General features: G+C 43.1%; 1 pseudogene; it reads left to right on the top strand.

Annotated features, from left to right (window-relative positions):
- The first annotated feature begins 211 nt into the window (after positions 1–211).
- Positions 212–20,803, top strand: LOC135361770 (homeobox protein NANOG-like; annotated as a pseudogene).
- The last annotated feature ends 908 nt before the right edge of the window (positions 20,804–21,711 follow it).

The following is a 21,711-nucleotide window of genomic DNA, read 5'->3' as shown; positions in this document are numbered from 1 at the left end:
CGCCGACTGAGCCGGGCGGGGGGCGGGGGGGACGGCCACGCCCGCTTCCTTGACTCCGGGGGACGCCCCTCCCCCACCGCCCCTCCCCCACCCCACGCCCGCCCGCAGGAGTTGGGAGGGGTGTGAAACAGATAGTCCTTGCGGGGGAGGGGGGTTAAATCTTTACCTTCTCTCCAGATACATCGCAACCCACTTTTACTTCCCGCTGGGAGGTATCTTGGTCTAACCTCCCGACCCAGCCCTTGGCGGGTCTTCTCTCGGAGGTGCCCGGAGAGGTACTGGTTAGAGAGGGCTGTTGCCGGGACAACGCAAACCAAACCCTGGCGGAAGCGTCATTCTTTCCGAGGATGTGGTAAGTGGGGGGTATCCACCTGATGACCGTCCCTGACGGTCGGGCTTCTCTTCTAGCTACTTTTTGCAATCTTCATTCTTAGAAAACCCTTTGTTACGAAATGTGCTCAAGTCCGGGAAGGAAGCGAGGGTCAGTCGGCAATACCCCCAGTGTGAACTCTGGAATAGCTTTTCCTCTTGAAAGAGTCCTCCTCGTTTTGCTCCTGGCTTTGCGCTGGCGCCGGGTGAGTGTTTCCTGGGGATTTCCAACCTGCGCCGCAAGGAGCCCGGCCCCGCTCACTCCCACACTGAAGACGGGGACGGCTGTATTTCTTGCACGCCTTTTTCTGTCCCCCGGTGGTAGACAGAGAGAGTCAAGAGACCGTGCTTGTGTGACCCTGGGTGAGTCTCTTTCCTTCTCTGAGTATCAGTGCAGCAACTGAGGCATTTAATGATTTTGATTCTTTTTTTTTTTTTCCCCAAGATTTTACTTATTTGACAGAGACACAGCCAGAGAGGGAACACAAGCAGGGGGAGTGAGAGAGGGAGAAGCAGGCTTCCCGCGGAGCAGGGAGCCCGATGCGGGGCTCGATCCCAGGACCCTGGGATCACCACCCGAGCAGAAGGCAAACACTTAACGACTGAGCCACCCAGGCGCCCCAGTAGTTTCTATTCTTGAGGGAAAGTTGAGGACAAGTTACCGAAGCACCCTGAATACCCATTTGTAACAGACATTATTATTTTTATTATTTTGCTTTTTGCTCAAATTTTATTTTTCATGATCTAACAATTAGACGAGTGGCCAAATGATTTTATAAAGTCATAAAATTTTAGTAAAATCATTTGGCCTAGAGTTATTCATAAATATTACTATACATTAAAATTGTTTAAATGCAGAAATGCATTAGTATTTTTCTTATTAAGCTTGGTCATCACACATAACTTAGTCTGAATTACAGACAGTGTAATCTCATAGAAGTGATAAAGTGTAGGGGCTCCTTGCTGGCTCAGTTGGAAGAGCATGCGACTCTCAATCTTGGGGTTGTGAGTTCTAGCCCCATGTTGGGTATAAAGATTACTTAAACAAATAAAACTTAAAAAAAAAAAACTGGTTAGGGGCACCTGGGTGGCTCAGTTCGTTAAGCGACTGCCTTCGGCTCAGGTCATGATCCTGGAGCCCCAGGATCAAGTTCCGCATCGAGTCCTAAGTTCCGCATCGAGTCCTGAGTCCCGCATCAAGTCCCGCATTGGGCTCCCTGCTCAGCAGGGAGTCTGCTTCTCCCTCTGACCCTTCCCCCTCTCATGCTCTCTCTCTCTCTCATTCTCTCTCTAATAAATAAATAAAATCTTTGAAAAAAAAAACTGGTTAAGTGTAAAAAATATGGCCTAATTGTAAAAATCATCAAAGAGAAAATGAATCAGAAAGTCTCATGTCATTCCCACAACTAGCCTGTAATAGATTTATTAATCTCTTTCCCAACTACATGGTGTTCACATGCTGTTCCCTATGCCTGGAATGCCTTTCCTCACATTCCACCCCCCTCCCCCAAATCTTCCACTCAGCCTCAGAGCCATCCTTTATTGCTTTCTTTCTCTCACTCTCCCTATCCAGTCTGCCAAGAAATCCAGGTGAATTTCAATAAATCTACTTCAGAATACTCTCATAATCTGTCCAGGACTTGCTGTCTCCACTACCGCTAATCTCTGAGACCGCCCTCACCTTGATCATGACGCTAACTTCCTGAATGGCCCCTTGGCTCCTGTCCTTGCCCTGCCACCCACCCATAGCCTGCTCTCAACACAGCAGCTAGAGTGACCTTCTTAAAACACGTGTTAGGGGCGCCTGGGTGGCTCGGTCGGTTAAGCGGCTGCCTTCGGCTGAGGTCATGATCCCAGGGTCCTGGGATCGAGCCCCACATCGGGCTCCCTGCTCCGTGGGAAGCCTGCTTCTCCCTCTCCCACTCCCCCTGCTTGTGTTCCCTCTCTCGCTGTGTCTCTCTGTCAAATAAATAAATCTTTAAAAAAAACCCAACGTGTCAGATCATGTCATACCTCTGCTCCAAACTGCCCAAAGCAAGAGTGGTGCAATGGCTGGTCCCAGCCACGGAGAGGCATTCCCGCACATGCCCTCCCTGCTCAGTGGTGTCACGTTGGTAGCTTGAAACTGGCCGTGGTGGGAGTATTTACATCACAGAAATTGGCAAATGCTAAAAAAACAAGTTTTGTTTTGTTTGTTTGTTTGTTTGTTTTTGAGACCCAATCTGCCAGCACCACTGCTGCCATGAATGGTGACCCATTTCTCTCAGGGTTAAGACCAAACTTGTCCTGACTGCTCGCAAAGCCTCTGCAATCTGACCTTGTCTCCTCCTTCTCCTTTGCTCCAGCCCCACTGGCCTCCCTGCCCTTCCTCACACATGCCAGCACCCTCGGGGCTGTGTATTCCTTCTCTTTCTAGAACTCCTTGCTCAAATGTCACCTCCTCAAGGAGGCTTACCTGACTTCTTCACCATGCATTCTAACCCCCACTGTCCTATTAGCTGTTCTATTTCCCCCACAGCATTCTAACTACTATAGAATTGACTTGTTGCTCATGTTTATTACTTACAGTCTGTGTCTCCCCCTGCACCCCCGAACCCCCATAGAATGCCGTCTCGGTGAGGGCAGGGAGTTTGGACCGTTGTCTTCACTGATGGGACCCAGGGCCTGGCAGCCAGGAGGCATTCCGTAAGCATTTCGTGGCCGACTAGCTGACTGAATCTCCGAATGCCTGCCTCCTCTGGAATAAACCTTCCCGAAACTTCACGCTTTCCTCCTCTCCATCCACAAAACGTCCTGATTCTTGTCCTCTATGTTCCACCTGCAGCTCCTGAAGTTCTTCCGTGGTATCATGACGATTTTCTTAGGACCGCCTCCCCCACCGGACGGCTGTCTGTGGGCTCTTCAGAGGCACCCCCAACACCCGTACCTACACATGGCCCCCACTGCTAGCTGTTAAGTGAACGCATGAATGTACACATGAATGGTAAGCAGAATATGATTCTCACACGGATTCGTCTTCTCATCTGGAGGCCCCCTTGCGATGGCGCTGCTGGGAAGGCCTGAGGCAAGGAAGGATGGGGGGTGACGCGGAGACAGAAGCAGCCCTGAGTGTGGGGGGCAGAAGGGAGTCTTCTCTCTTCTGAGCTCTGACAAACTGGTTATTATTTCTTTCTGTTACGCTCCTCACACCCTCCCTCTCCTCAGCCATTTCTCTCACCTTTCAAACCTCTGATCTTTGATCACAGGCTAGGGTCAGCTTTAAGTACAGGGAGAGAAGACAGCTGCCTTGGTGGTGTGATCTGGGGGCTTCAGGAAGGTTCTTCACTCTGGTACCACTTTCCTCGGGTCTTCTTTTTCTTTTTCTTTCAGTTTTATTGAGATATACTTGATACACAGCTGTGAGTTTAAGATGTGCAGCATAATGACTTGACTTACATATATTATGAAATGATCACCACAGTTAGTTAAAATGCATCATCTCATATAGATACAAAATAAAAAAGGTTTGAATGTTTTTTTCTTGTGATGAGAACTCTTAGGATTGACTCTCTCAACAACTGTCAAACATACACAACAGTGTCCCCTATAATCATCAAGTCACACATTGTATCCTTGGTACTTATTTATCTTATGACTACAAGTTTGTGCCTTTTGACCACCTTCTCCAAATACCACCCCCACTTCCCCCTCCTGGGTTAACCACAGATCTGATCTCTTTTTCTATGAGTTTGGGGTTTTGTTTTTTTGTCTGTTGTTTAGATTCCAAATATAAGTGAAGTGGCCTAGAACCCACTGGTCTCTCAGCAAATGGCCACACAGAACCGAGAGCCCAGGAGAACTGGCTCCCAGGGTTTCTAGAGCACATGGCAGTTCAGGGCCGTTCCCAGCCTGGGGTCTTCGCCACACAGAGCTTCTGAAGGCTGCATGTCAGTGGCCTCAGACCCGGAGCCAGGGACGGGTGGGGAGGAAGGCTTGTCTGTCCCAGCGAAGCCCCCTGTCCACAAAGGCAGTTCCACTTCTGGTCATCCTGCCCAGCCTCCCCAGGACAGCAGAGCGGCTGCCCTGTGGGGAGAGGGGGGACTTGTCTCCTTTCCCAGCCATCAGATGAGGAAGCAGGGTCCACACCCTAAGCCTAAGCCTCAAGGGAGTACAGGATGTCCCAACACGTCCTGTAGAACGACTTAGTAATTTTCCAGTTACTAATTTGCTTTACCTGTTCTGTTCAAACAGGCTAATTGTTTCCTCAAAAAGACTCAATGTAGAGGGATGAGGTCACCAGAGACATGCCTAAACAATTACAAACTCTGGTCATGGGCGCGCCGGGAGACTGGTAACCAGCTCCTCAGACTGTAGATGTGATGTTATCTTTCCTAAAGCAAATTCGGTGAGGACGCGCCCCCTGGTGGTGACACGCGATTATGCCAGGCAGGAAGAATCCTTCCACCCAGTGAGTGACTCCTTCCCTGGGTAGAAGAATAACTGGGCGTGGGTGCTGCTTTTGGAACGTTCTCAGTAGGGCATAGTACTGTTATTTCTCAGTAACTATTTATTGATTGAAATATGAAATAAATGTGATTAATATAATCCATTCATACTTGTGAACTTGGAAGGTGTGAATTTTAATCAAAGCAAAAAATCTGCCAAGGCAGAAAAGAGGGAAAATCGATCTCTGGTCTGATAAGAAAAGAGAATATAATTTTGAGAGCTTCCAGATACTTCTGCTTTTACGTTGTGGGTATTATATTCTCTGTTGACTTAGAACAGTTCGATTTTTTATTACAAAAAAATGCAAATATACCAAAAAATAGAACAGTAAATCCCATATAGTCACTACCCAGGTTTCAAAGCTATCAAGATTTTGTCATGCTCAATTTTATATCCCATTAAATGTTTTTAGTTGCTTTTCCCCATTAAATATTATAGCCCAGACATCTTATTACCTGACCCTAAGTATTTCAGTATGCATTTCTAAAAACTGGGCATTTTCTTACATAACCACATACCATTTTTACATCTAAAAATTCATAATCCCCTGGAGTCATCTACATACCCATACGGTCTACATTACAATTTCCTTTGAATATAAAACTGTCTTTTTGCAATAGTTTGTGAATCCAAGAAGTCCACGTATTGCATTTCATTGTTTGGTTCTCTCTCTGCCTCTGTCTCTCTCCTTCTCTCCCTCTCACAATCTCCCTCCCTCCCTCCCTCCCTTCTTCCCTCTTAATTAACTTCTCCTTATACAGAGGGAAATGCACAGGCATTAAGCATACAGTTCCGAGAGTTTGGATAAATGCATACACCTGGTAGCCACATCCTTATCAAGATAGAGAACGTTTCCCTCACCTCAGAAAGTTTCCTCCTGTGCCTTCACAGACAACTCTCCCTTTGCCCCCACCCCAGCCACTGCTCTGACTTCTCTCACCATGGATGAGTTTTGCCTGTTCCTTGTTTTATGTAGCTATTTGCCCTCAACATAGTATTTTGGGGGTTCATCCCTGTTGTTGCATATTCCTTTTATTGCGAGTTATATTCCATCATCTGTATGTACCACAATCCGCTTGTGCACATTCCTGTTGCTGGACATTGGGATAGTTTCCAATCCGGACTACTGGGGGAAAAGCTGCTATGAATATTTTTGTATGAATCTTTTTGTGGACATATGTTTTCATTTCTCTTGGGTAAATACCCTGGAGTAGAATAACTTGTCACAGAATGTGTATGTCTAACTTTGTAAGAAATCCCTGTGTCTCTTCTCCTGAGCACACCCTCTCTACCACTTTCCAGTTGTCCGGTAGTCTGCATTCTGCATATGGCCAACAGCCTCCCTGAGGTGTCGCTTAACTTGTCCCTCTCACCCCTGGGTTGCCTATAAACTAGAAGTCTCATTTAAAACCTGGGTGTGATTCAGTTTAAATACTTGGGCAAGAATGCTTCAGAAGTGATGTTGTGTACTCCGTCCTACTCTCATTGGGAGGTACCTAAGTGACACCTAAGTGACCTCACTCTTAATTCAGACGCTGAGACTGATCAGTAGATCCAGGGGGTGGCAGCCTGATCCCCCCCAGTGTAAACTTCCCCCAGCAACCCTTCTTCTAATGGTTTCGAATGGTCTTTGCCTTGAATTTTTGTTAGGAATTGCAAAATGTTGATTTTTTAAAAATTCTATCAACCCTCCACATATATCACTTGGGATTCTTCTGCATAAAGGAAACGTTCTTTCACAACTTTCTCTTGTTGTAGAGGACAGGCAGGAAAAATACTTAACTATTTGTCTTTAATTTGCTAGTGAAAATTTTCAGTTTGGCTTATTGATTGTTAGAAACTTTTAAAAAGGCTCCAACAAGAAAAGCTCTCCCAATCAAGTATTACTCAAATATAAGAATTCCCTCACTTTGCTTGAAGAAAAAGATACAGAATATAGAGGAAACACTGACATGTCAATGGACCTGGAGAGACGGTGAGCTAAAGAGTAGCTGGGGCTACTGGGGCACCTGGGCAGCTCAGTGGGCTACCTGGCCGACTCTTGGTTTCCGCTCAGGTCGTGATCTTGGGCTTCTGGGATGGAGCCCTGCGTTGGGCTTCTCTCTGAGTGTGCAGTCTGCTAGAGGATTCTCTCTCTCTCCCTATCTCTCTCTCTCCCTCTGCCCCCCCCAACCCACTTGTGTGTGTGCATGTGCTCTTTCTAAAATAAGTAAATACATCTTAAAAAAAAAAAGTAATAATTGTAATGATAGTTACTATCATTTATGGAATATTTCCTATTGATTTAATGAACTAATAATGAAATTTAACTCATTTTCATAATAATTATTTACAGAGAAAATAAGAGTGCTAGTCATTGTGTAACCCAAAGGGCCTTACTCAGATTAGGTTTCACTTTTTTTTTTTTTTTTAAGATTTATTTATTTGAGAGAGAGAGAGAGAGAAAGAGAGAGCATGAGTGGGGGAGGGGCAAAGGGAGAGGGAGAGAGAAAATCTGAAGCCGACTCCATGGCTGAGCGCTGAGCCCTATGCAGGGGTGGGGGTGGGAGGGGGCTTGGGGCTGATCACAGGACCCTGAGATCATGATCTGAGCCAAAATCAAGAGTTGGACGTTTAACTGACTGAGCCACCGAGGCGCTCCTAGGTTTCACTTTTTAACCTCGAAGAAACCATGGATTCATCTCTTTATTCAGCTGACATTTATTGAGCTCCTTCAGGAAAACAAAAATGAATTAGACCCAGACGCTGTGAAGCCTCAAGGGGCCTTGCAGATGAATTTTGCCTCAGTGGTTCCTGGGACTTGCCTTGCACAGATGTTCATGGCCTTTGTTACGAGACTCACAAAGAGCACACTGAAGTCGTAGGCAACACTCCAAAATGAGATATCACCTGCCCCTCTACACAGGTGGCAAATGTAACTGGCTCTGGTGCTGGGGGGGAAGCCCCGATCAGTAGTATCTGCCTATTTCCCAGAATAAACTGTAAATACTCCCATCACGGCCGGTTTCAAGCTACCAACAACATGTCACTGAACGAAGAATTACAAATCTATGCATAGCACGCCATTATATAGTAACTTCATCATACGGATACGATAAAAGTAAATAACTTCAAGAGCACAGATAACAGTTAACTTTAATATAGTGAAGCAAAGAAGTGATGAGTATTTATTTTTGTAATGTAACTTATTTACTTATGTGTTTATATAATTTAATTGTTTTTATAATGGCTGTATTTAATAGCTGGCTTGCACAGTTTCTGAAAATTTAACCGTTGGCCCTGACAAGTTAGTATGAGTCAGCTCCAGCACCCCACCAATACTGCAGCGGGGCCAAGGTAATACACAACATGCCCCTGGGGACTTGGAAGAATGTGGCTGGGATGATGCGCTGAGCCCGGGACGGTCAACAGCCTGAGGACACAGAAGAAGAAGGGAGCTAGGTGTAGCGTTAGGAGTTATGTCCTATCTCAGCAATGGGGGTTATCATTTCCTGTTCCTGGTGTGACAAATTACTTCAAACTTAGTGGTTTAAAATAATACAAATGTATTATGTCACTGTTCTGGAGGTCAGAAGTCAGAAAGGGGTCTCACTGAGTTAAAATCAATGTGTGGGCAGGGCTGTGTACCCTTTGGAGGCCCTAGGGAAAATCCTTTTATAGCCTTTCTCCAGCTTCTAGAGGCCACCTGCATTCCCTGGTTTGTGGCCTCCTTTCTCCACCTGCAAAGCCAGCCCCCGTGTTGGGCTGATGCCTTGTCAAGCTGCCATCTCTCTGGTTCTCTCTTTGGCTAGCTGATTAGCAGCCTTAATTCTCCTTTGCCATGTAACCTGACATACACATAAGTGCCACAGACTAGAGTATCTGGGAGGTTTTTATTCTGTCTAGTGCAGGGATGTTGAGAGATATTGCAGTTAGTTCTCCACAGACCGCACCCCTAAAGGCCTGCTGGAGAAGGTACTTGGAGTCCTACAAGGTGAGATGCAAGGTGGATTTCATAAAAGCTGCTGATTAGCCTCTAGTAGTTTCAGGTGGCTATAAGTGTTATAAAGAAAATGCAACCACAGAGCAGAGAGAGCTGAAGGGAGGCATTTTAGTAGATGGTCAGAGAAGGTCTCTCTGAAGTGGTGATGTGTGGGTTAAGACCTGAATGATGAGGAGGCAGTCATGCCCAGATCCGTGAAAGGCTGGCTAAGAATAATGAACAGTAGCACCGAGGAAGAGCTGCTGAGGGTTGGGGGTTAGCACACTCAAAACATCCCCAAAAGTACAGTGTGTTCACCATCCAAACTCAACTTTAAATAAGTCTCCTATCCAGTTCCCTCTTTCTTTTTTTTTTTTTTTTAAAGATTTTATTTATTTATTCATGAGAGACAGAGAGAGAGAGAGAGAGAGAAGCAGAGGGAGAAGCAGGCTCCCAAGGAGCAGGGAGCCTGATGCGGGACTCGATCCCAGGACCCTGGGATCATGACCTGAGCCGAAGGCAGATGCTTAACCGTCTGAGCCACCCAGGCGCCCCAGTTCCCTCTTTCAATCACATCTATCCTCCTACATTCTTTCTACAGAGAAATTCTGGCATGCCACTGGAGAAAAACAAGTACAAAGTTTCTGAAGATTGGCATGTTTGGAGAAACAGAAAGAAGAGCAGTCTAGGAGATGAGGGGTAATAGATTGTTCTAATATTGGCCTCCAGTGGGTCAGTCTTCCCTTTGTCCACATCCCTTTGCAATGAATGTTCCTACTCCTTCCCTCAAGAGGTAGTGTGTCTTTCTCCACTCCATGAGTCTGCTCTGGCAATGCGACTTGCTTTATTTATTTTTTATTTTTTTTAAAGATTTATTTATTTATTTGAGAGAGAGCGAGAGCACAAGTGCACATGTGGTGGGGGAGGGGCAGAAGGAGAGGGGGAGAGAGAGAATCTCAAGCAGACTCCCTGCGGAGCGTGGAGCCTGACGTGGGACTCTCTCCCACAACACATGAGAGCATGACCAGAGTGAAATCACAAGTTGGATGCTCAACCGACTGAACCACCCAGGTGCCTGACTTGCTTTGATCAACAGAATATGGCAGAAATAATGTACAAATTCCAGAGCCAGGACCTTAAGGAACCTTGAGATTTTGCCATCACTCTCTTGGAACCTCTCTGTGATGAAGAGAAGCTCACTAAGCTTACTAGCTTCCTAAAAGACTGCAAGGAGAAGAACTAAGGAGCCCAGTCAACAGCCAACGCCAACTGCCTGACAGTCAAATGAGGCATTTGGACCCTCTGTCCACCACTGCACCGTCAAGATGACTGCAGCTGTATGAGTGGTCTTAGGAGAGACCAGGAGAAAAACCTACAGAATCGTGAGAAATAATAAAGCATTACTGTTTTAAGTCACCGAGTTTTGGGGTGTTTTGTTATGCAGCAATGGATAACTGTTACATGAAGTGAGGAGGTCACAGGAACAAGATCATGTAAAGGCGTATTAGCATGGTAAAGAATCTGAATTTTGTTCCATGTGCTCTGGGGAGTCATGAGGGTTTTAAGAAGAGTGGTATGTTTTAAAAGATCACTCTGGGGGTGCCTGGGTGACTCAGTCAGTTAAGTCAGTTAAGTGTCCTACTCTTTTTTTTTTTAAGATTTTATTTATTTATTTGAGAGAGAGAGAGATAGCAGGAGCAGAGGGGAAAGGGAGAAGCAGGCTTCGTGCTGAGCAGGGAGCCCGACGTGGGGCCCAATCCCAGCACCCTGGGATCATGACCCGAGCCAAAGGTAGATGCTCAACCAACTGAGCCACTCAGGTGCCCCTAAGTGTATAACTCTTGATCTCAACTTGGGTCTTGATCTCAGGGTCGGGGGTTCAATCCTGCATTGAGCCTACTTAAAAAAAAAAAAAATCACTCTGAGTGCTGTGTGGAGAAAAGATTGTAGATGGTAAGAATAGAAGCAGGGAGACCAGCTGGGAGGCTTTTTCAGGCATCCAAACAAGAGATGGGAAATAGTGGAGAAATTTGGGTCCTGCTAATGGATTGGCTTGGAAAGGATATAGTGAATAACAATCTTCTTTCTTGAAATGCAGGGCTATATAAATATATGTACTATGTATGTGGCAAGTCAGGATTTTTTCGTGTGTGCCATTGGTGGAGAGGGGGAGTTCTTGGCAAGCAAAAGTAAAGAGACAGAGACTTGGTGACAAGCACTGAAGTTACGTTTTGGGATGCAGTCAATGTTACAAATTTTTTCTTAAATAAAAGAAAAAATAGATTGCCTTGTATGTGCCCTGCTCTGAAGATTATGACAAGTCAAAGACTCCGCTGAGCTCATGGAATGAAGTGCTTCCCTCAGGAGGATGGGCCTCTGTAATAGAACCAAGAGTGGTGCGGAGGGGAAAGTGTGGGAGCCTGGAGGAGGGGCAGTGGAGGAAGGAGAGGAGAGGAAGACATCCCAGAGGGGCAGGGCAAAACTGGAAACCCATCCAAGACAACGTCTAACTGGAAGAAATGCAATGGGAAAAGTAAAGAAATGCTCTTTGTTGGTGGGAGTGTGATGAGACTGCTTTCCTTCTGGTGATGGACTGCCCCCCAGGCCCCTCCAGGTGCTGCAGGCACATCTGGGGCTAATCTGGATGTGTGTGTATTCCCAGCCATCATTGAGTGTGAAAGCTGAATGAGATATGGTTCTTGTCTTAAAGTTTTGCAGTTTAGTTGAGGGCACATGTCTAAATACATGGTGTAATAACAATATAAAGAAAATAAATGCTGACCTTTTGCTGGACTGAGCTGGTTAGCTCTTGCTATTGTGGTGGTGACCCACTTCATCCCATCTTTTTGATACTCTTTTTTTTTTTTAAGTAGTTTCCACGTCCAGCATGGAGCCCAACATGGGGCTTGAACTCACGACCTTAAGATCAAGACCTGAGCTAAGATGAAGAGTCAGACACTTAACTGACTTAGCCACCCAGGCACCCCCCCGACCATCTTTCTGATACTCTTACATCTGGAGATCTTCATATTTCTCTAAGCTCTTCCACCCAGATACATAAACCTGGACCTTTCTTACAATCTTGCTCTTTGTCTTTTCCCCCTCTACCCACAACTCAGCATCATGAATGTGGGTTCAGCTGAGCCCCAGTGCCTACCTGGCCCCAAAGCATCCAATTCTAGGGACTCTTGTGCAATGCCTGAGATTTATGGGCCTGGAGAACATTATGCATCCTTGCAAATGTCTTCTGCTGAGACACCCCACACAATGATCATCTCTCTCCTCTTCCTTCCTCAGTGGATCTGCTTATTCAGGACAGCCCCGATTCTTCCACCAGTCCCAGAGTAAAACTATTACCCACTTCTGTAGAGGAGAGCACAGTGAAGAAGGAAAATACAACCCAGGGAAGAAACAGATCAGAACTGTCCTCCCTCAGACCCGGCTATGTGTATTCAATGATAGATTTCAGAGACAGAAATACCTCAGCCTCCTACAGACGCAAGAACATTCCAACATTCTGAACCTTAGCTATAAGCAACTAAGACCTGGTTCCAGAACCAGAGGTAGCAGAACAGCAACTGGCCAGAGAATAGCAACAGTGTGACTCAGAACAACTCAGCAACTACAGAACACCAAGCCTTCTCTTCTCTTCCTATCACCAGGGATACCTGATGAACACTTCTGGAAACTATCCAATATGGAGCAACCAGACCTGGAATGACCCCAGTTGGAGCAACCATTCTTGGAACAGTCAGACCTGGTGCCCCCACACCTGGAATAACCAAGCCTGGGACAATCAGCTCCACAATTGTGGAGAGGAATAATGTTTCTCATTATGCTTATTATGTCAAATGAGGGGGTACAATTGGAGTCTAATAAAAGGAGTTTCAGTAGCATTGGCTGCTATGGGCAACATGATAAAAGATGTGTCTGGCTATAGATAACTAGATATAATACTAATTTGGATATCTTTAGGCTCTAGACTCTAAACTCAAGAATAGGAAGTAAAAATACAAAGATGTGTGCTGATGGATTATTTGCATTTTCTGAGAGTGTGAGGCTTTACTTGTTAATAACCTCATTTGTTACCATGAAGGGTTAAGCTATACTGTGCTTCACTGATTTCCTCTGCCCTTTGTGCTGTTTTACTACACTCCAAATTTGTTCAATATTCTTGTATTTGTAGGAAGATGTTTTCTGTTTTCATTTATCATGATAATAGTACCAGTTTGGCTGATTGGTTTATAGGTTTAAGTACCAATAAATAAAGTATCCACTTAAAAGATAAAGAAAAAAAATGCCAATAGTGGTCCAGAGTTTTAAAATGCTAAAGGACTTAAAAAGGATAACTGAGAAAGAGGAAATGGAGTTAATGTTGTGAAGCATTTGTCCAGATGGTGGGGAGCAGGGAAGCCATTTAGAGTAAGAGGAGGGGTGCACACACAGACGGGAGAGTGTTGGGGAGGGTGATTGAAAATCACAAGCAGTGAAGCAGAGTGTGGGAAAGGAGGGTAGAGCCCAAGGATTCAGGTGTTTTCCTATGGAAATAGGAAACTTCCTAATCTATGAAGCTAGCAATCTGTGGCAACAAGGAGGGTGGCCTAAAGTCAGGGAGGACAGTTTGGAGGCCATTTTTAGGTAGACCAGTTGCCTTAACGGAGGCCTGCTGCTTTGTAGAGCTACAGCGAAAGGCAGTACAAACTTGTCCCAATACAGCCACTTACAGAGTCAGAGAGGCTTGTGCCCTTACTCGCTGTCCCTCTGTGTGACACTGGCAAGGAATAGGAAGGTGAAATTTGCAGTAGAGTATGCACATAAACAATGGGCAAGGGTAAAGCATCTTTAAAAATTAAGGGTACCAATAAGCACATGAAAGGATGTTCAACATCACCATCATTAGGAAAATGCAAATCAAAACCACATGAGATACTACTTCATACCCATTAGGGTGGCTATTATCTTAAAAATGTTTATTTATGCATGAATGGATAAGTAAGATGTGGTGTATCATTCAGCCTTAAAATGGAATGAAATTCTGACACATGCTACCTCATGGATGAAACATGAAGATCATATGTTAAGTAAAATAAGCCAGACACAAAAGGACAAAGACTGTAGAATTCCACTTATAGGAGATACTAGAGTAGTCAAATTCATAGAAAAAGAAAGTAGACTGGTGGTTGCCAGGGGCTAGGGGGAGAGGGGAGTGTGGAGTTAGGGTTTAACAATATGGAGTTTCAGTTTGGAAAGATGTAGAAAGTCTAGAGATGGGTGGTGATGATGAGTGTACCTAACACCACTGAATGTACACCTGAAAAGTGGCTAAAATGGTAAATTTTACCTTATGCATGTTCTACTACACACACACACACACACACACACACAAAATGAGGATGCCTGTACTGCAGAATTCAGGAGTAGACTTTCAAAAATGTGAAAGTTAAATCTTTACTCTCCACCTATTCTATCTCCCCTCATCCCTTGCCAAAAAAGGCCAAACTTAAAAGCTAGTACATGGGGCACCTGGCTGGCTCAGTTGGTATAGCATGTGACTTTTGATTTCAGGGTCAAGAGTTCAAGCCCCATGTTGGGCGTAGAACTTAAAAAAAAAAAAAAAAAAAGCCAGTGCATTGTGTCCTCCCATTTCTGGTCTTAACCCCATTGTCCCTCAATATACATCTTTTGTTTTATAGCATTGTATGGGCCAACACGCCAGAGAAAGAGCAAAATCAGAATATAAAAGCAGAAGAATGGAGAAAGAAAAGGCCCCATGCTTAAGCAAATGCAACTCTTTAACACTGAAGTCTAATAGATTATCAACATCTAGTAGATTATCAAGATGATCAAGTTTAACATGTTGCTCATATTGCCCTTGATGTGATATATGATATGTTAAGAATGGCACTTTACCTCTTTGGTCTCCTTTCCAAAAATCTAACCCCAGTCCAATCATGAGAAAACATTAGACAAATCCCAATTGAGGCACTCTCAACAATCGACCAATACTCCTCAAAACTGTCCAGGTCATCAAAAACAAGGAAAGTCTGAGAAACTGTTACAGTCAAGAGGACCAGAAAAAGGACATCAGGAGATGTAGCTACACTTGTGGGGAGCACTGCATGATGGATAGACTTGCTGAATCACAGTGTTGTACACCTGAAAATAATGTAACATTGTGTCAACTAGACTTCAATTTAAAAAAAAATATGTATTTGAGTTTGAAAACTCTCTTGCTAGAAGAGTAAATAAAAAGTTACAATATGAGGGGCACCTGGGTGGCTCAATATGTTGCCTTCAGCTCAGGTCAAGATCTCAGGGACCTGGGATTGAGGGATCCAGTCCCGTGTTGGGCTCCCTGCTTTCCCCTCTCTCTCTTGATTTCAGCTCAGTTCCTATCTCAGGGTCCTGAGATCGAGCCCTGCTTTGGGCTCTGTGCTCAGCATGGAGTCTGCTTGAGATTCTCTCTCCCTCTCCCTCCCCCTCTCTCCCTCCTGCTCATGCTCTCGCTCTCTCTCCAGTAAATAAATAAATATATTTTTAAAAATAATAATATGACATATGGGATTTGTTTCAAATTAATCAAGTGGGGTGGGAGAACATGGATGGGGTTGTAGGCCAGAGCTGATCATTGTCAAAGCTAGGTTATGGGTACATGGGGGCTCATTATATTATTCTCTTTTCTTTTGTATGTGTTTTAAAAACTTGTCCATAATAACAAGTTACAAACTTAAAAAATATGTAATAGGTTAATTTATAGAAATCTGGGTGCTGTTCATGACTATTTCCTCTTATAAGACAGGGAGGTAGAGAAAACCAGTCTTAAGAGAAGGAAAAAAACAATAATGAAGCAAAGACACAGGGGAACAGGGGTAAAGTAAGGCATGAGCAGTAAAATGTTTCTGTTGCTGCTTCCCACCTGCACCTCCTTGACCCCAGACTTTGCCCTTGGCTTATGTGAGAAACCCCTGAATTCTTAGACCAGCCCCTGCTCCTTCCCTTTAAAAAGCTCCAATGGTATCTATTTCATGAAGGTGCAAGTCCAAACAAATACCAAGGTATAGCACCCTTTGGCATCCTCACCCCTAATCTAGGACTCATTCACCTTCTGATTCTTTTTATTTTATTTTTTTAAAATTAGTTTAAAATTTTTTAATTTAAATTCAGTTGATTAACATATAATGTATTATTGGTTTCAGAGGTAGAGGTCAGTGATCCATCGGTCTTATATAATTATAGTGCTCATTACATTACATGTCCTCCTTAATGTCCATCACCCAGTTACCCCATCCCCCCACTCCCCTCCCCTCAGGCAACCCTCAGTTTGTTTCCTAAGATTAAGAATCTCTTATGGTTTGTCTCCCTCTCTGATTTCGTCTTGTTTTATTTTTTTCCTCTCTTCCCCGATGATCCTCTGTTTTGTTTCTTAAATTCCGCATGAGTGAGATAATACGATCATTGTTTTTCTCTGACTTGTTTTGCTTAGCATAATACCCTCTAATTCCATCCATGTTGTTGCAAATGGCAAGATTTCACTTTTTTTTGATCACTGAGTAGTATTCTATTGTACATATATATACCACATCTTCTTTATCCATTCATTTGTCAATGGACATTTGGGCTCTTTGCATAGTTTGGTTATTGTGGACGTTGCTATAAACATTGGGGTGCAGGTGCCCTTCGGATCACTACATTTGTATCCTTGGAGTAAATACCCAATAGTGCAATTGCTGGATTGTAGGGTAGCTCTATTTTCAACTTTTTGAGGAACCGCCATACTGTTTTCCAGAGTGGCTGCACCAGCTTGCATTCCCACCAACAATGTAAGAAGGTTCCTCTTTCTCCGCATCCTCACCATCTGTCATTTCCTGACTTGTTAATTTTAGCCATTCTGACTGGTGTGAGGCGGTATCTCATTGTTCACCTTCTGATTCTTTAAGCTAAATAGCAAAAGGTTTCTTACCTGTGGGCACTTAACCTAACTTAGAGAAAATACAGCCTGCAGTAGAGACAAAGGACCTGGGTTCTAGTTATGATTCTGCCAGTGTTTACCATTTGACTTTGGACAAGCTACGTCAGGGCTCTGTGCTTATTCTGTCATTCTTCTGTCTTGCTGTGACCAAGGGAGGCAAAGCATTAGAGCACAGCCAAAGAAGGGAGTTGCAAAACTTCAAAGTCCAGAATTCCTATTTTTAGTAGAACTCCTCAAAGTTGCAAATCATCACATTTGTCAGATTTTGTCTCACTGGGCACTCATTACAAAACCTGAACTTTGGAGCTAACTGCTCAAAAGAAAATCAAGTAGAGGAAAGTTCTTTTCTTTCTCCCCCTTCTCCCCACCCCTTCTTTAATTTTACCATAGAGTGATATGCATTTTCCCACTGGGTTAAAAATATAAATAACACAAGGACGGTATGCTGTAACAAAAGACCCAAAGGTTGCCTTATTTAGTCCTTTCCTTATATCCACCCATGAAATGTTCTTTGTTGTCCATTATCTCAGTAGCCAGGTGTGGTGACCAGCCATGGGGATTGTGAAACTAGACCAGAGAAAATTGTTACTTAGTTATCTTAATGCCTGTGTGGGGAGATGTGGGTGGGGCTAGGTGGTCTTCCAATGTCACTGTAGGAACTGCTACATACAGCAGGTTATTATGAAGCAAAATGTATGATTTCAAAAGATGGAGCTTTGAAGATTGAAAGAAGTTCTTGATTTTCAGATATATGCTAAGACGGAGAACATATGACTCTACTGCACCAAGAAATCATGTGCACCCAGAGATTGACAATATCTTCTAAGTAACCCCATGGCATAATTGGTCACTGTATGACCAAGAGAAGTTCCACATTGTTCTCAATCTATATACATTACATTTGATTCCCCTTACTTGGCAATAGTTATGTTCTCAAATTGCCATAAACACTGAATTAGCAATTAACGGGATTAGAAAATACAGGGTTAGGTTCTTGCAAGCCTCTGGTCACAACATTTTCATCAATGAATCGATAACTTCATTTTAGGTGTGTTTCTTTAAAGACCCCTTATTTAATATATAATTGTTTATTCATCAACATTGAACTAAGGGCCAACATCTCTGTTCTCCATCATTATCCTCTCATGATGTATAAGGAAGTCCCAAGTCTTGTTTTAAGCCAGATCTTTTATTGTTCAGGATGGAGTTTGAATAGCACAAGCCAAAAGTTTTTCTTGCTTAAGCTATGTTGCCATAACTGACTCATGGTATGTTTAGATGTGCAGAGAAAATGGAGCTTTCCTTTCTCTATGGCAGATCTGGTCTTCTCACAATCTCCTCTCCATTGGAAGGGGAAAGCCTATTTCATCAGTTAGTAATTTCTCAGTCTCCAGTCAAAACTGTTGTTTTGTTTTGTTTTATTTTATTTATTTATTTATTTTGGTTTACAATAGTCCCTCCTTTCAGGAAATACTCATTTATTCTAAGTTTTGGTCCCTCTCTCTCACCTCCCAAGATGGCATCCAGGCGTGCGGAGAGCACACTATGCCCTTGAGGGTGGGGCAGGGGAACTTGGGTCTGCATCAAGGGGTCCCCAGTGTTGCTTTCTGGTCCTTGCTGGTCTCTGTAGTTGTGTGTCCCTTGCTTCCACTGGTGGCATCTACCGTAGAAGTCTTCAACTGGGGAAAGAGTGATCTATTCTCTAGGTTTGGTCAGGGCCTAGGGGGTTTCCCAGCTGACCTGTCTGTCCTGTGTGACTGAAAATTCAGGTCACAGCTGATGGACCCAAGGATGGACATCTCACCCAAGCTGTCAGAGACCTTCCCTAGGATCTTTCAAACTGGAACTGAGCAGTCTAGTTTCTCTTGGGTTGTGAGATGGGAGGCTCAGGACCAGTGCACTGCTTGGTTTTGCTACCTCGCAGAAGTAAAGGAAGGTATGGGGAAGGAGCACATGTTGAGAATGTGAGAGTTGCAAAAACAGTCAGATCCCTGGTCTGTGTTGTACTTGAGATCCTGTTCACCTCTTTTTCCTGTAGTTCTGTGAGCTATTCACAAAACTTTCTAGTAAATTCCCCCTTTGGGTCTAAGCTAGTTTGAGTTCAATTTCTCATACCTGAAAAAAAAAAAGTCCTAAACAATTATGTTTTTAAATGATTTAATGATCATCATAACACTCGCATATTTACAATAATTCCAAGCAACCTTCATTTACACTACTCCCCATAACTATGTTATTTTTACAGGTTGGGAACTATTGCTGGCAAGCATATGAGATAATTGAGATTTAGAAAAGAAAAATTTGCTGTTGTGAAATGGAACACTCATAGAAAAAAGTACACAAAACAAAAATGTACCTGATGAGAAGTTGTTATCACCAAGTTAACACAGAAACAACACTGCGATTACCCCCCCAGCCCATCTCATGCCCCCTTCCAATCAGGTTTCTCACTTTTGTGGTTATCACTTATTTTTCTTTCTAGTTACATTACCCCAGCATACATCCCTGAACCTTAAAATTGAATTCTGCCATTTTTTGAAAATTATGTAAATGAAGTCATACAATATAATTTTGGGGGGGAAGCTGGCTTTCGTTCTGGATTATATTTTGATACTCATCCAGCAGTTAGCTGTAGCTATAGTTCAGTTTTTTTTAATTGTTGTTTAGTATTCCATAATATGAATGTACAATCATTTATCTATTCTGTTGATTGTTTTTTTTTGACTCTTATGAATAAGAGTGGCATGAGTATTCTTGGTGAATACATGCACATTGTCTTTTTTTTTTTTTAGTGTATACCTAAGAGTAGAATTGCTAGATCATGAATATGTACGGGTGAATAAATAATACCAAAATCTTTTCCTAAATGATTTTTCCAGTTTATATTTCTACCAGCATTTTGTAAGTTTCGCCTGTTCCATATCCTCACTAACACTTCTCAATCTTTTTTTTTGCTTTAATTTTATTTGTTTATTCATGAGAGACAGAGAGAGAGAGAGAGAGAGAGAGGCAGAGGGAGAAGCAGGCTCCCAAGTAGCAGGGAGCCCGATGTGGGACTCGATCCCAGGACTCTGGGATCATGACCTGAACCGAAGGCAGACGCTTAACCATCTGAGCCACCCAGGCGCCCTCAATCTTTTTAACTTTAGCTATTTGTGTGGATATGAATGGTATCTCACTGTGGTTTTAATTTTACTTCCTCCTGATTGCTAAAGAAACTGAACACCCTTTTGCATATTTAATGGATGTTTGTATATCTTCTTTTGTGAAATTCCTGTTGAAGTCTCTTGCCTATTTTTCTTTTTGATTGCCTTTCTCTATTGATTTGTAAGAGCTCTTTATATATTTGAATAAGAGACTAAGAGAACTCTGTTGGATATAAATGTTGTAAGCTTCTTCTTCCACTCACTTAATGGTGTTGCCTTTTCATTCACTTAATGGTGCCTTTTCACTCACTTAATGGTGTCGAGGGAGAGAATCTTTAATGTATTCAGACTTATCAACTGGGATTTGAAAATGGTGCATCTGACAGAATAACTAGACCAAGCAGTGGAAAGCAAATTTCTCAGTTCAGTAAAATGAACTCAACACAGGCGCTCTAGCCAAAGTTGCACATTCTTCCTTTGGAATGTTGTTTCTGAGATGACATTTTATTTTTAAATGATTGAAAATTCCATTACGTTACAAACCGGAAAAATGCACTTACAATATTTAATTCTGCCGCTTGGTGGTGTCATGAAAACTAATAATAATAATTTAAAAGGATTGTTCTGAAAGTTTGCTGGACAGTAGGGCGTCGCTATTAGCAAATTAGAAAAATATAAACAACATTTTTTAAAGTTTATAAACCTCTTATACATTACAATTGCTGAAAAAATGCATACGGGCTCAGCATTTCAGTATAAAATCCCAGGCTTACTCATAGCCAAACAAGAAACTAGGATGGCACAGTTTTTTTAATCATGGAAAATTTCAAGTATCCTAAAATGCCAATATAACCAAGATCCCTGTACCTACTAGGTAGATAATGTTTACATCCTGTCATATTTACTTAAAAAATTAAAGTTTATGGTCCTTTGTTCTGCCGTTTCATTTCCCTTTCTTTTTCCCACCAGAGGTGACCACTATCCAGAATTTGATGTGTATCTGTCCAGTTCTTGTTTTTCTATTTTTCCTACACGTTCACCTGTTCACGAACAATGCAAATGTTGTTTCATATTCTTAAATGTATCTTTTCATCCTATTGTGTACTGCAATTTGCTAACATTCTATTTTGTCATGTTGATACATACAGATACACAGATCTAGGTCATTTGTTTTAACTGCTGTGTTGTAATTTATGGCAAACATATACTCTAAATTTTATTTATTGATTCCTCTATCAATGAACATTTTATGTTGCAATACAGGCAATACCTAGAACAATATCGAATATACAACAGAACCCCAACAAATATTTGTTGAATGGAGAGGCAAGCTTTTAATTCAAGAAAAGAGGCATAAAGTATCTCAGGCAGACTATTTTTTGCTTCAATTCTCCAGTTATTCGTTATCATCCACCCGATCTGCACGCGTGGCAGGAGACATTTCCTGAAATTTCCTAACGGCTTTTTACTCAATCCACTGAAAAAGGCTCCGCTGTGGTATGCGTACGGGGGTAAGGGTGTGTGGACAGAGGGGGTAGAGAATGGACACAAATTTCAGTGTCCAAATATAAGACAATGGTTTGTATGGTCTGGGGTAGGGGAGGGTGGCAGCAGCAAGCGTTATAAATCTGGGGGCAGCCTGAGACTTTACAATGCAGGGCATGTCTGGCGCCACCATATCCGGGTAACGAGATAGAGGAATATAAAGGTCTTTCTCCCCGAGTACGTTCTGAAAGCCATAACCATCAAACGCCAGACGGTTGCCATGGGAACCAGCAGGG

This window comes from Mirounga angustirostris, unplaced genomic scaffold (genome assembly GCF_029215605.1).
Source record: "Mirounga angustirostris isolate CCGP_5_RB_7025 unplaced genomic scaffold, mMirAng1.0.hap1 SCAF_10, whole genome shotgun sequence".
Taxonomy (NCBI): Eukaryota; Metazoa; Chordata; class Mammalia; order Carnivora; family Phocidae; genus Mirounga; species Mirounga angustirostris.
Note: the sequence above shows the minus strand (reverse complement) of the source record. Positions and strands in the feature narration are given on the sequence as shown.